Source organism: Cyprinodon tularosa, unplaced genomic scaffold, assembly GCF_016077235.1.
Source record: "Cyprinodon tularosa strain WSP-4 unplaced genomic scaffold, ASM1607723v1 ctg202, whole genome shotgun sequence".
Classification (NCBI taxonomy): domain Eukaryota; kingdom Metazoa; phylum Chordata; class Actinopteri; order Cyprinodontiformes; family Cyprinodontidae; genus Cyprinodon; species Cyprinodon tularosa.
This window is the reverse complement of record NW_024038744.1, coordinates 1,286,829-1,302,764: the sequence shown is the minus strand read 5'-3', so window position 1 is coordinate 1,302,764 and position 15,936 is coordinate 1,286,829. Positions and strand designations below refer to the sequence as shown.

The 15,936-nt window shown below is 37.2% G+C and overlaps 1 long non-coding RNA gene across 1 annotated transcript; it reads right to left on the bottom strand.

Moving 5' to 3' along the window:
• Positions 1 to 346: 346 nt before the first annotated feature.
• Positions 347 to 15,770, bottom strand: LOC119783342. The gene is made up of 3 exons (XR_005280779.1): positions 15,543 to 15,770; positions 8,684 to 8,806; positions 347 to 478 (listed from the first exon to the last, which is right to left on the bottom strand). It is a non-coding gene; the product is annotated as an uncharacterized LOC119783342 (long non-coding RNA).
• Positions 15,771 to 15,936: the final 166 nt, after the last annotated feature.

Below are 15,936 nucleotides of genomic sequence, written 5' to 3'. Positions count from 1 at the left end.
TTTTTGGGGGGGAAATGTTAATGTTAAAAATCAAAGGATCTGTATCAGAAACAGGTCTTTCAAGCTTGCAACTGACTTAGAATGAAGGTTTACAAATTCTAGCCATTTTACATGTACAAATTTGTGAATATTTAAATTTCTATAGTAATAATTTATTATTTCAACCTAAATACAGATGTTATTGCCCGCTGCAGACAAAGATATCTAAGTCTTTAGGTCCTTGGCTTCTGTCAGTATTTTAGGTCTGAAACCCTTAGTTGCATAAATTGATTCATAGAGAAGCCTCCAGACAATTCAGAAACTGAGTGAATATTATGCAAATATTCACTCAATCAGGTGCACATCCTACCTGCCAAGCAGAGTCCAAAGATGGTCAGAAGAACCAGGATGTATAAGGACACAATTGCATATTTGATAGCTGACAGGGAGTTCAGGAGACTGCAATACTGGTCCTGCTTCCTGCGGCGCTTTCCAGACACTAATGAAAAGAAAAGATGGAAAAAAGGTAATGCAGATTCCATAAACCAGCAAAACTACTGTTGGTTGATCACATCATACCAAAGTAAATATTTGCTTGTACAGTAAAGAGTTATTTTGTTGTTGCAGAAAACATGACTAAGAATTTCTAACAACACTTGTAGTTCCACTCACTGGTTTTCACAAACCTTAGACCAAATTCTTTGGAAAATTCTCTACATTACTCCACAATAATTCCAAGAATTCTCATCATATTCTGCTACATGAACTGCACAGACTCACTGAGGATATATTACTGCAGCTCATGCAAGCATTTAACCATTCTCTGAGGGTCAAACGCAGGCTTAATAAACCTGACACAGGGTCTTTATGAATGATGAGAAGGCTGTTTTTGTGTCTCTGTGTTGGACAGCTTGGCAGAAAGCAGTGATGGTTTGTTAATGAAAATATTCCCCTCAGGTCAGGAAGAAGAATCAATTTTCAAACCTTCATCTGGAATCACAATCTTCATCAGTAAACAGAACAGGACTCAGATGTTACCTCTCTAAAGCTATTTGAAATCAGGCACAGCACTGCGTATGTTTATCTGACTGATGCTAAATAAAATCACTGTTACTGGAACCATAGGATCTCAAATGTCTAATTTAAAAGGAAGACACAAGTTTAAGGCAGTTTCTTAGCTGTTACAAAATTGGAAAACATAAGGGAAAATTATTACTGTAAATTCATGTGTCTAAATTTATCTGAACAAAGACTAGAAGTTGTTTCAAAGAGAACAACCGTTTCTCTATTTCAAACGACACAGTAAAGCGTCAGAGTTTGAAATCACTTCTAATTTTTTGATAAATTATTTCACACAGACATATGCTCTTAGAACCCTACAAAGTGAGGAACCTTAGGATATGATCTTACACCCTGTTCTATTGTTACTTAATTCCTATTAGATCAAGAAAACAAATGTTTTCCTTCCGCTGCTCGATCTGATTGCCTACTCAAAAAAATGTTTGCTTTCAGTTGATTCACTGAAAAATGGTGTTCAGTACATTTAAAATAATTCTGATGAGGCTCATTTTAAAGCCTGATTTTGCTTTTACAAACAATTAATACTTTAAATCTGAATTAAACATATTTTAAGACAGGATTCACCAAGTTGAAATTGCTGTATGGGGAGGATGTCTACTTATCATGGGAGGAATGCAACAAATAAGCAATGTCTTTAAGTTATCAAGCTTAGATTATTGCTATTTTTTGCACATAGGCTTTAATATGTCTCTATTACTTTATTACTTTACCTACAAGTTCTCAGCTAATTGTCCTTGGACCAGATTTTGCCCATAACCTCATTTTGGTGAACGTGAGTATGTTTGAAATGTGCTCTTTGGAACCATGCCTGTAATAACAGCCCAGTGTTTGCACAATGTACAAAGGCTTGAAGTCCTCAGTGCAGGTGTTTAAGGCTGGATCCATGACCTCAGGACCTTTGCCTATTTTCTTGTCAGGAAACACTGTCGATTAAAAGGACCACAAGATATCACAAAAGTGCCCAAGGACTGAATGAGTGCCTAAATGCTCTTTTGATTTTTTTTAGGGGCTCTTGCAAAGGGTTTCTTCAGACTTGGGTTTTTTTTTTGTTTTTTTTTACAAATAGGACAGCTTAGCTTGTGCTGAGAAATAAAAACAATGAACTAATGAAGAACTAAAGAAAAGGCACAATAATTGGTATAGTCCCCTCACTATGAAGCAGTAAAGAAAAATCTCATAAACAGACATCCATGAAGCATCATGATCATCTACAGTGTGTCTAGCTCTCAGCTATAGTAATAGCTAATTAAAAAACACCTTGATGGAGCTAAAATACTTTCTGATGTATGCTAAGAATTGTATTAACTTACCTAGCCATACTTTTCTTGTTATTTTTTAAGGATTCAGAGCGGTTGATTAGGATCTTTTAAAACCTCACGTTTAACTAGTGTCTAACTCAACAAAGAAAACTGCAGATGAGTTAAATGACTGAAAAAAAAAAACAACATTTTGGAATGTGTTCTAAAGAGGCCTCTGGAGGAAAAATCGAGAGTCTGCATCATGATGAATATTACCTCCATTGGGATATCATACAACTATATATTCTGTCATCCTGCAAACACTTAGGATATTAGACTGTGTGTGAATTTCAAAAACAAACAGCAATCTTGCAGCTAAGTCTCCTCACAGCATGTTTTCATTTGGACCGTGACGACCCACCAATGGATGCAGGTGGACTAGTGTTAATGTACGCACACATAAACTCCCCCTCCATGATGAAGAACACACACAGCTACAGAGTAAGAAAACACAGCTGGCTGGGATGCGTGTGTGTGTGTGTGTTAGTTACATGGCTGCAAAGTACAGTATAGAAATAATACACCATGCTGTCACCTTTATTTTAGACTGGCCTGCCCTAAAAACAGATTTTTAAAGGAAGAAATAATCCTGACCTCATGCAGCTAGATTGGAAAACAAGAGCAGCAGCCTCACAAGAAACTTAAGAACTCATGTCTGCTGCAAATGTTTTAATTTCTTGATTTGTGTCAGCTAGCAAAACACTTCAAGCTGACTTTGGGTCTAATTTCTTTTGGGAAAAGGACATGAGCTCATGACACTCCCATTATTTGCTTAGGGTATACAAACCGGATTCCAAAAAAGTTGGGACACTAAACAAATTGTGAATAAAAACTGAACGCAATGATGTGGAGGTGTCAAAAACAAATATTTTATTCAGAATAGAACACACATCGCAGATCAAAAGTTTAAACTGAGAGAGTGTATAATTTTAAGGGAAGAATATGTTATTTCCAAATTTCATGGCGTCAACAAATTCCAAAAAAGTTGGGACAAGGCCATTTTTACCACTGTGTGGCATCCCCCCTTCTTCTAACAACACGTCTGGGGACAGAGGAGACCAGTTTCTCCAGTTTAGAAATAGGAATGCTCTCCCATCCATGTCTAATACAGGATCTAACTGTTCAGTCGTCTTGAGCCTTCTTTGTTGCACCTTCCTCTTTATGATGCGCCAAATGTTCTCTATAGGTGAAAGATCTGGACTGCAGGCTGGCCATTTCAGTACCCGGATCCTTCTCCTACGTAGCCATGATGTTGTGATTGCTGCAGAATGTGGTCTGGCATTATCTTTTTGAAAAATGCATGGTCTTCCCTGAAACAGATGACGTCTAGATGGAAGCATATGTTGTTCTAGAACCTGAACACAGGTCTCTGCATTTATGGTGCCTTTCCAGACATGCAAGCTGCCCATGCCACAAGCACTCATGCAACCCCATACCATCAGTGATGCAGGTTTCTGAACGGAGCGTTGATAACAGTTTGGGTTATCCTTGTCCTCTCTGGTCCGGATGACACGGCGTCCCAGTGTTCCATAAAGAACTTCAAATCGTGACTCATCTGACCACAGAACAGTCTTCCATTTTGCCTCACTCTATTTTAAATGATCCCTGGCCCAGTGCAAACGGCTGAGCTTGTGGAGCTTGCTTAGAAATGGCTTCTTCTTTGCACTGCAGAGTTTCAGCTGGCAGCGGCGGAAGGCACGGCGGATTGTGTTCACTGACAATGCTTTCTGGAAGTATTCCTGAGCCCATTCTGTTATTTCCCTGACAGTAGCGTTCCTGTTTGAGGTTCAGTGACGTTTAAGGGCCCGGAGATCACGAGCATCCAGTAACGTTTTACGGCCTTGACCCTTACGCACAGCGATTGTTCCAGACTCTCTGAATCTTTAGATGATGTTATGCATGGTTGATGATGATAACTTCAAAGTCTTTTCTATTTTACGCTGGGCAACACCATTCTGGTATTGCTGAACTATCTTTCTGCGCAACAGTGGTGGAATAGGTGATCCTCTTACCATCTTGGCTTCAGAGAGACACTGCCACTTTGAGAGGCTCTTTTTATACCCAATCCTGTTGTCAATAGACCTAATTAGTGTTAGTTGGTCTTCCAGCTGTTCGTTATTTGCTCAATATCCTTTTCCCAGCCACTTATTGCTACTTGTCCCAACTTTTTTGGGATCTGTAGACACTGTGAAATTTTGAATCAACATATTTTTCCTTTAAAATGTTACGTTTACTCAGATTAAACTTTTGAGCTGTCATCTATGTTCTATTACGAATAAAATAGAAACATTTGCCATCTTCACATCATTGCATTCAGTTTTTATTCACAATTTGTTTAGTGTCCCAACTTTTTTGGAATCCGGTTTGTACATTAAAATACTTTAAATAACATGTTCTTTAATGTTAATTCATTGATTGCATTTTCAGCAGATTTTTTTTTTTTGCCAATACAAAAAACAAACTTATTGTAACAAAAGTTGGATTTGTATTTAAATTTATATTTATTCAGGCAACACGTGTTTTGGTATAGCCCAAAAAAAATATCCCACCAGGCAAGATCTCTTTTTTAACTATTCTTTTAATATTCATTTGATCACAATTGTTGTGTTTCTGACAAAAAAATCCAAATTCAAATTTGGTTTATCAACAGCTGTTTGACACGATTTAAGTTACATTGTTACAATTTCAAGTAATTTTTACAAATAAATACAAAAAAATATCCACAACAACCTGGCAAAGTACAAAAGTAAACCACCATCCTTGGAGGCAGCAACTACTGTAAAGGCTTCTTCAGTCACATCATTTCCATCTTAGAGAAATATTTTCTTATCGTATTTGAAGAATTGTTCAAATTTTGAAACTTAAGAGGGTTTCTGTTAACATTGAATTGTGTGTTTAAGGATTATTTATCTATTTTTATAAATAGCTATTCTGTGCACTCTCTGGTATGATTTGGATCTTGGAATCTGCTGCATAAACTAAATGTGTCTAAGGGCCATCATTGTCCGTTAGGATTTTCAGTTTGAGAATATTATTTACTTATACAAATCATAGAAAATCATAAATATCCTTTAAGAAGCAAAAACTGACCCAAATCACCACACTGTCAGGATTTGGTGTTGGTTTGAGGACCCAAATGCAGAGGCAAGTAGGCAGAGGTGAATTTAAGCGGGTTTAATAAGGTTCACAGGAACTGAGGCAGGAGTCAAAAAATCCAACAAAATAACAACGAACCAGAACCAAGGAGACATCAGGGGAAAACCAAACTCTAGGAACCAGGGAGAGACGAGGAAGGCAGACAGACGTTAGACGAGGATCCAGCAAACAGGAACTGAAGAGGGAGGACTTTTAAAGGGGACAGAGACAAAGAGAGGGCTAACGAGGGAATTGAAAACAGGTGAGGGCAGAACAGAAAACAGAGCAAGGGAAAGAGGACACAAGAGGGCAGCAGAGGACAACAAATGGAAAACCAAGAAGACTGAATACTAAAAAGAAAATCATAACAGAAACCTAACACACACTTCCACCATTATGTCGGTCTGGTGATCACGTTTCATCGGAAGCAAAGGGACACACACCTTTCAGGACTCAACATTACAGATAATACTACAGAATAATCAAGATGTTTTATTTTTGCTTTTTTTTAGTTAAAAAGAGATGTACATTTCTGCTTTCTTTCATCAGGAGTAGTTTTGGCCTTGGCACTGATTTTCACCCCATCTGTTTCTTATCATAACATTAGCACTGATTTTAAGTGAGGCTAGTGAGACCTGCAGAGTGTTAAATATTATCCTGGGTTCTCCAGGATGAGTCAGTCTGCTGGACACTCTTAGGAAAGTTCACCACTGGTCCATGTTTTCTCCATTTGTGGATAATGTCTTTCACTGCGATTCACAGACGTCCCAAAGCCTTAGAGATCGCTTTGTAACCATTACAAAGGTGATAGATGCCAGTGCCTTTGTTTGTGAGAATTTCTTTAATTTCTCTACATCTGGCCAGGATTTGTTGGGGTTTTAGGTATTTTTCCTTAACTCATGTGAGAAAGCCTCTATTTAATTTATTTATCTATCATCATTTATTATTTTATTGATTTAGTATGTGTGGCGTTAATAAAACATTAAAGCAAAAACACCTCTTAACTCAAATAGTTATTTTGATATTATTCCCAAAATGCAACAATCTAGTTTGCATCTGTAAGGAGGCTCATGTCTTTTAGCTCTAAATTGGTTTTGCAATTATTCAAGACAAAAAAAAAAATTTTGTTTTAAGAAAAAATAACCCCATGCTCCTGTCACCTCTCAGTCTGATGGTGGATAAAGTGAACTAATCCAAGCAAGTTCTCCTGTTGATATTAACTCAAACTTTCCCAACAAACTGGCCAAGCTGTGGATTGAAACCTGAGAATTTAAATCTGTGAGTTCATTTAGCTGGACCTGAATTCACACAAACACAGATGTCACCTCTGGACATTCAGATGACCACAAAAAGAGAAAAACAAATGCCAGCAACATGAACAGTTTACCTTCCTTTTCCATAGGTTTTACTCTTTAACTTCTACTGAAGTAGAATTGATGGTATTTTTCTGTATATACATCCAATTACAGAATAAAAACTGTTTTCTTCCCTCCTGATGCAGAAAAAGAATCGCCCCAACAACTACTCTACAAGTGCAGTGTTGGGAAAGTTCTCTTTCTACGTGAACTAGTTCAAAGTTCAGTTCAGACATTTTAAAATGAACTAGTTCAGTTCATAGTTCACAATTCCAAAAAACGAACTAGTTCATAGTTCTTTTTTTTTTTCATATATTGCTCAATTACACCATAGCCTACTGTAGAACCACAGACGGCAATTATTTTATCAGTTGTAACTCTGAAACTGTGCATCAGATTTCATCTTCATATCCAGTTTTGAATCCTTATCCAACCAGGGTCTACATTAGCATTGAGGGGACAGCATTTCCCCATTGATGCTTTAATGCTTTGTTGCTGTCCATTCACTTCACACTAGTAGCAGCTGCAGCTTTCACCCCTACAGTATATTCTCAAAAACATCAGGAAAAATGTGCTGCTTGAATGGTCTTTTTTATGAGTAATTATTAAAAGAAAAATAGGAAAGTAGTCTTTAAGGTGCAAATGTTTTTTTTTTTTTTTTTTAATAATTTTTTCCATTTGAAATTCCATTTCAATACATACTAAAAAGGAATACTGGAACCCTGGAAAATTATACCAGGCAGGTTTAACAAACAAGTTACATGGATAGTAAAACCCTCAAGAACAGGGGTCTTCTATGTTTTCCAGACCAAGGACCCCCAAACTGATGGCGAGATGGAGCGGGGACCTCCTAACTATATACATTGTATGAAATTGTGTCCTATAGTCACTCTATTACAGATGGAGTAATGTAAAGAAATTAATTTCTCCCTGGGATTATTAAAGTTTTTCTGATTCTGATTCCTGGTTGTTGTGAAGGAAACGGTGCCCAGCTTGAAAGAGCTCCTGTGTGTCGCTGAATGTGTGCATTGATGACTGAAAGACATCTTCTGCCTCCATTTATCTGTTTACTACAGTGTGTTGATTTCATGTTAATGAGTATTTAAAGACATTTCAATTAGTGGGAAAAAAATGCAGGGGGGAATATAGAAATATCAACTAACCATGCAGACCCTCATGCAGTACCTCCGTAGACCCTCTAGGGGTCGCGGATCCCCTGTTGAAGACCTCCGCTCAAGAAGATTTTACAAACACAAACTGAGGGACCAGGCTGAGGTAGGAATTTAAGGTTACTGAAGTGCGGATTTTTTTACTGAAAGCCGGCGGGCAAACTTGTTGCCATCATCCTCACCGACCACCTGGTCATAAACCTGTTTTAAGTCGCCTCCACGCTGTTGTTGCTTCCACGCTGCATTTTGTTTTGATGACGCACGCGGCTGTAGGCTACGACACTGGTAGCTGGTGTTGCCAGATTGGGTATTTTTCCCGCTACATATTAAGGCCTGTTTACGGTGTGATTTAGCCGGGGTTTCGCCTGGAGGACTCTATAGAAATCTGGCAACCTATTGAACGGAGCTGAACTGAGAGAGCGTGCCGTTCACAGACACCAGAATGAACGAGTTCACAATAACGTTCATCAGGCAATAATGCAGTACGTTCAGTTCACGTTCGCCCAAAATATGAACGAGTTCATGAACTTTCGTTCAATGAACGCGTTCAGGCACAACACTGTACAAGTGCTTGTACACCTAAAACCTGGTCACACCTGTTTACAATTTTCTAAAAGAAAACAAAAAACTTAAAAAAATATTGATTTTTTTTTCTTTTTTTTTTTACCTTCATCACAAAGGTTCAGCTTTGATAAGTTATGTCCATCGTAGACTTCCTCATACATGGAGCCGCTCTCTCTTTCTTCACTTGTGCTCAGATACATGGCTTTGTTTTCCATCCCCTCCTAAACTAAAGGAAAAAAAACTCAGTCAGTTAACAAACCTTTCAGTACCTAGATAGTTTTTTTTGGTGAAACTTTAAAATAATTTCTACTTTAGATTTATTACCAATATTCAAATCATAATAACGCGACTCTTTACAAAGTTTACAAATGTATTAGATTATCACAGGGTTAACATTAGGCTTTGGTTAATACATAACATACAACATAGAGAGGATACTACTGAATAAAACTTCTCTAGATTGAGGATAGAGAGCTAGAAATATGTGGAATACAACATATATCCCATATTTAGACTATTTAAACATTTCATGTAAAGTAAACAATTTCTTTGTTGCTCATTTATGAGTATCGTTAATCATGCATGTCTTTCTTCTCTTTTACCTTCTGCACGAGCTAATGCAGTGAATCACAGGCAAAGCTCTGATCATCCCTTCTCAGTTTGACTAATAAATAGCCTTTCAGTCCCACACTAAAAAGTCAAACATAAACAAACAGAAGGAAATCCTTGAGGTGAGAGGACTATGTCTTTCTCTCAACCGGAGTTGAGTGATTTTTCCTTCTTCCACCACAAGGTGTGTTTTAGCCTCTTTCCATCTGCTTGGCTCCTCAGAAGATAAAAAAAACCTGAATGAAATTGCATGCTTTAAAGCAAAAGAAAAGGTTGGGTAAAAAGCAAAAAGAAAAATGAGGTGATTTAACTTTCATACCAACATGGAGTGAGGAATGTCTGCTATGACTGCTACCTCTCTGAATATTACATCAGATGAGGCAATGACACTAAGCATTGTGCCAATTTTCCAAAACATGGAGGAGTATTTGAACGTTAAAACGGTAACTTAACATGTGTAAAGTATAAAGCTTTACTCTCTTGAAATCTCATTAGATGATACCTCAACTTTTCATTCATAGTCTATTACTTATCCTGCCTAAACTTGATTTACAGTGACGAAATGTCTTGAACCGTTCCTGAGGAAAATATTGAGATAATGACCTTAAGACATCCATGGAGCTACCTACTACACAGCCAACACTGATAAATGCACTGAAATGAACAGGAAGAATTATATTTAACAATTACACTGGAGAAACTTCTTGCAAATTGATGATTGCCTGCGTAAATCCAACAAACGTCAGATAATATTCTCTCTATATGAGCAACATTTACAGTATGGTAAATTTAAGTGTATCCTTTTGCACGTTGTTTGATTCATTCATTTTCTAAGCCCACTTCATATTGTGCAGGACATTTGAAAGCTGGTATTCATTCCAGCAACCTCTATGAATTAGTATAAAGCCTATATTTAAAACTGTAAATCCGAAAAAAAAAGATGCAGCACAGTAAAAGTTCAAATTAGTTACAGACATAATTCATTAGCTTTACATGTCGTTACATCTTATAGCTTTAAACTGCAGCTGCAAATTTTTAGAACAACTTGAACAAACAGGAAGACTCTCTACAGAGGGCTGATCAAAAGTGTGAAAAGTTGATTAAGTTCATGATTTCCTGATTTGCCGTCACTGCTGCAAAAGGACGTTAGTCAGTGAAGTAGCATTTTTTAAATGCTGACTTGTTGACAGCTACTTTTTAACGGTTTAAACTGATTGATAGCACTAATAATATAGCATTAAATTATCTTCAAAATTGCTGTATGGATTAACTTTACAAGATGCAGCTCAATAAATTTGAATAAAATTTTTATCTATTTTACAAATTTACCTCAAAAAGTGAAATGTGTAAATTACCTACATTTAATACAAATACTGAAGAATTAAATAATCTATTCATCTCTGGATCAGAAAATTTGAATATTACATACCAATAACTAAAATTGGATTTTAATAAAGATACTTTATAGATATATTAACATTTACCGTACATAATCTGGTAAGTTACTTCTGACTCATAAGTCCAAAAGAAGCTCACTGACACCCTGTAGAAAGTTGAGTGGAGAGGAAAGACAGTAGAAGGAAAAAGTGTGGTAAACAATGGTGAAGAAACAACTGTAACTTTGGGATGATTGTCAAAGGTATAGTGGAGGATTTTGCCAAATGTTTTAAAAGCCCTCTCCACTCTAAAAAAAAAAAAACTCGCTCCTTATAGCCTATTAAACACAAGCGAGAACGTGCACAAGCCCATTTCTCCTTGTACACACTTTGTTTAAAAGTCTCTGTTTGCATCACTCATACAAGCTTACTTTCCAAAAGAAGATTTACAATTTTTCCACTATGTGGAAAAGACTCGCCACCAGTAAATGAAATGGGTGACAGGGATCCAATTTTTTTAAATGGGACCAAGGCCACTTGGCTATGTGGTCCTAAATCCGATACATATCTAACTTTTTAAATGCGACTAGTGTCTGAATGGTCAGGTCGCGCTTTTTTCGTACAAAACATCATTAATACTTAATAAACTACCCTATTCTGCATCTTGCAACATTTAAGCAGGAAGAAAAACAACCCTGGCAGACGACAATGTGTAGAGCAGTCTTTCTTTTTGATCTTCTTGAAAATTTCCCCATAATGGGACAATAAAGGGATTTTCTATTCTAAAAGATTGGGTTGTTAATGCGCTGGCTCTGGTGGGAAAAGAAAAGAAAGATTGCTAGATACGCTCCAGAACTACCATCCATGTATACCTCTGTAAGCAGTCTCTCGCTACTTGTGATGTCATTGTGTTCTCTACTGCATGGGTTAGACAGTTAAGCTGTATGAATGCAGTTCATGTGGGAGATCAAATACAAGTCACATGTATTTGGAAATATGAACAACCACACAAAAACCATTGGATTTCACACACAAAAAAAAAATGGAATTGAGCATTAAGGCTTGCAATGTGAACATAGCATAAGACTCTTGTCAACTTCATGAAGGAATCAAGTTCTCAGGGTTTTGAGGAGTGGAGAGGCACATAATCCAAGTTGCTTCAGATCCAGTGTGAAGCTTTCACAATCCTGATTTGGAAAGCCATGGCATTCTAGAGAAGGTTCGATGTGCTCAGACTGACAGGATGTATACATGGTGCGCCGTGTATACATCCTGTCAGTCTGACTGAGCAGGCTAGTGATCACCTACAAATCATAAACATGGTTTTATTAAAACTATTGACCACATAACACTACATATCTCTTCTCTGCGTTTGAGTCAGCCTCTGTTACTATATATACAATTTAGAGATTATCTGAAAGTTTGCATTTGGGGTTTTCAGTAGCAATAAGCAATCAGGAAATGATTGCTCAAGTAAAATGTATGACTTCTTTTTAATGTCATACAGGCTTTACCTAAGAACCAATCAATTCACTCTGAATAGAGCATAACATGTCTCATTAACTGTGGACCATTACAAGCGATGTCTCCAAAGTCAAATTAGTTTAAATGAGTTAGCCTTAGAGTTCTGCCTGTAACTTAAAGCAAAGGGTTTATTTCTCAATATTTCTATTGATGCTTTTGAAAAGTTCTCATAGTATTTTTTTATTGAAGCCTGCTTGGCCTCTAGTTTCCCACGATGTGCACAATCAAAATCAAATACAAGCAAAGTGAAAGGGCACATAAAACAAATAGATAAGAGTAGGGAAAGAAGGGCTGTGTCAGAGATTAAATGAGAGTCAGGAGCTGTGGGTGTGAACCCGCTCTGACTCTGTGAGTGTTTAAGAGAGTGGTTAAAAAGCGCTCAGTCAGGACTTTTTCATTAAAAGGGGGATATGGGGGTCAGGTTGACATTTAGACTGAATCTGAGTAAGAATCATCTGTGCTGCTAGGAGATTGCACTAAACACTCCACACCCCTGCAGAAATGGCTGCAGAAAGAGTGTTTGCGTGTGTGCATGTCTGTGTGGACTGATTACCTTCTTTTACACCCAGTTCTCTGGGATACAGCCCTAATCGTTTATTTGCTCTCTCGGCCTAAAGAATTGACGGTGGGAAAGCAAAGTAATCTGTGTCTTACTCTCAGCAGCCCTGCAGCTGTGAATCTCTGGTATATTTGCTCACAATTGACAACATCAAGGAAGCTACAAAAGAAATATAAAGAATTTTCCAAGAACAGAAAAGTGACATGATACTACAAGATACTATAACTACAACAGGCCAATATAAGCTGACATCTTAAATAAAACATGCAGGAACTGTTATCTACAGAAGTGAATTGGAGATAAATGTATGATCCAAGGACTTTCAAAACTTTGAAAGAGCCCAGCTGAAATCACTCAAAGTGTTTGCTATGACAGCAACACAAATAAGATTGAAATTGCAGCCTTCCAATGTCAGCAGTGGTTATCTCCAAAGAAAAGTTTGCAGTTCTCGTCTCCCTCATTAATGCCATCATACAGGAAAAGGTTGTCTGTCATGAATATTGATTTTCAGCTATGAAGAAGAAAATTTCAACACATCAAAGAATTTTCAGGAAGCACCAGCACTGTCTGTTATAGATGAAGATGTTCAACAATAGAAGAGCTACTGGTGCAGGGCTAACGGAACACTGGCAACACGTCAGTGTGATTCCATCTGCAGCTGCAGCAAATCAGAGTTCTGTATGCAGAATGAGGTGATTGCTTCTGGACCATGGACGTGTAGGCTAGCATGTAGAGTTTACTTGTAGGCCTCAGTTCATCTGCATACACAAAGAGCTGACCCTTTATTTATTTATTAATGCCTTCAGACTGAGAGCTTACATAAAAACAATGGTAGGTGCAAGTTAGTATATTGAAGCACACAAACTCTTTTGGACAATGCTCGTCTGGCAAAAAAGGTAACAAAGAAACTTTTTTTTTTTTAAGAACAACGGTATCAAGGGCTGCAAAATATGACAATTTAAAACACAAACAATTATATTAATGCTTTTTTTTACCGACATGTTCAGGAACAATGCAATAGTTGGAATATAAAGATGTCTACAGACAGCTTTATTATCAGAACAGTGCATTAAGTTTTTTTAATCTGTTCTACTTATATAGCCTCTCAATGGTCATGTTAAAGTTATGACTTTCTTACTTGGATCATCAATGTACATGCTTGGGAGAGTCTCTAAAAGTAGAGTGGCAGACAGATCTTTCAGATGGGAGGCTCCTCTCCCATGGAACTAGTTCAGTTTTAAACTTTGAAGATTATATTTTAAACTTTCCTTTTTGATTATGTTAATATATGGCTCAAGTTATTCTTAGCTATTTCTGTAGGCAGGCTGCTATAAACTTAGACTGCTGGAAGACATACCCACCACTTCGCTACCTACACTCTTTTTAGCAGTTTTCCTCTCTTTTTAACTTTATTCTATCCCTTTTTTCTATTTTCATGATAGTAACCCATGACTTGGCATTCTGTTTAGCTGAGACATCAACTAGTAGGCAGCCTACCGAATGAGCTATCGCTGCTAATACCTTTGGGATGATTATGTACCTGATTCACCTATGTTTAACTGTTCCTCTCCACTACAGATGAAAAAGCTGTTGCTGAGACTATCACAATAATTTAGACATCCTCATGAACAGAAAACTAAACTTTTCTGACATGGAAAGTATTTCTAAATCAGGACTCTTTTTTTTTTTAAATGTTTCTATGTCTGTCCGGTCTTCACAACCTCAGTCAGCCACAGCAGATAGCATTTCACACAGAGCCAGGTTCTAATGGAGGTTTCTTTCTGCTGAAGGAGACTTCTCTGCACTGTTGCTTTATGCATTCTATGTGTTTTTACTGAAAGAATCCTGCAAAGTTAGCAACTACATGTACTTAAAAAAAATCCAGGTTATTTCCTTTTTCTTTATCAAACAGTCTTGAAATAACTTATGTTGTTCAATTGAGCTTAATAGATAAGCTTAATTGAACTGTAAGATATTGTTGCATGTTTTTAAGCTTCAAATGAGTTGCATGCTTTTGACCTGGAGATTCCATCAGTATCTATTTTTTCTAAGCTTGTGACATAAGTAATGTGAAAAATGAATAACTTCTACCACACACATTTTCTCCAAAGAGCTTGGAGACTGTTCATAGCAGTGACTTCACAAGGCGTTACAGTTGGATGGATCAAAAGAGGGGTGAGGAAATTGACACATAAAACCAGGTCAGCCACTCTTTGACCTCTAAACATGAGGGAACAGAATTGTCTTATCATTTGTCCCCAACAAACATCCAATTGTGTGCCAGGGCTGCAGATGGCTGTGTGTGTGGTCTATCCTGGGAGCATACATTATAAGATAACCTAAACAAACATATCCTAGAATGTATGTTTCAAAACTACAAAACTCATCTTACAGTCACGCATGTATTTGAAACACAAAAGCCCTATAAAGAATAATCACTTTACACACATCATGCAAACTATGTTCAGCCATCCATGGACATTAACCCATTTCCTTCCCTTATTAAAGAGACACTTTATCCATGACCGCCTGAATATAAAGAACCAATTTTCTGCTAATGAAGTTCATTGAATGTGGGTTTCCTGTCCTTTGAAGCACAAAAGCTATAGTGAAAAAAGTGACAAATCAGCTGTTAAACTTTTAACTTGTCTTGATTCTTAAATACAGCAGAAATCATATGTGTTCAAAGCAGCATGTTGATACAATAGAAAACTGATATTAATTCTTTAGCTATAAAAAAAGCGTCAATAGTTTGCACAATTATGAATTATTTATTTTAATGCATTGCCCTTATTTTTCTTCAATTAGTTCTAGAACTACATGTTTATGGTGTAAGAAATTATTCATCATGCATGAGATAAACAAGACATTATGCAAATAAGCAAACATCTCACCTTCTGTCATAGATGTCAAAAAAAGAATACAAATCACAGTTGCGCCTTCCTCATAATTTCCTTTTAACTGTTGCGTCCTCACGCTTTTGCTTTGTTTTCACTGCAGTTTGTAATAAAACCGAGAAAAAGAAACAAAATGCAGCATGAACACCTACTGTCAGTGTTGCAGAGACTGTCAGTAGTCCTGCAGTGTAGACCGAACTCGGACATGTGGAATAATAAATCCACAACATCGTCATGTGACCACTACAAACTTCCAGCTGATTATTGCTCTGCTCATGCAGCTGCCTTAAAAATGTGAAGATGTAGAACGGCTTCCAGAGACTGTACATGCGCGCCCTCTGCTGGATACATGCTGGAATTACACTCCATCCAGTTATAACTAATGGTGAGT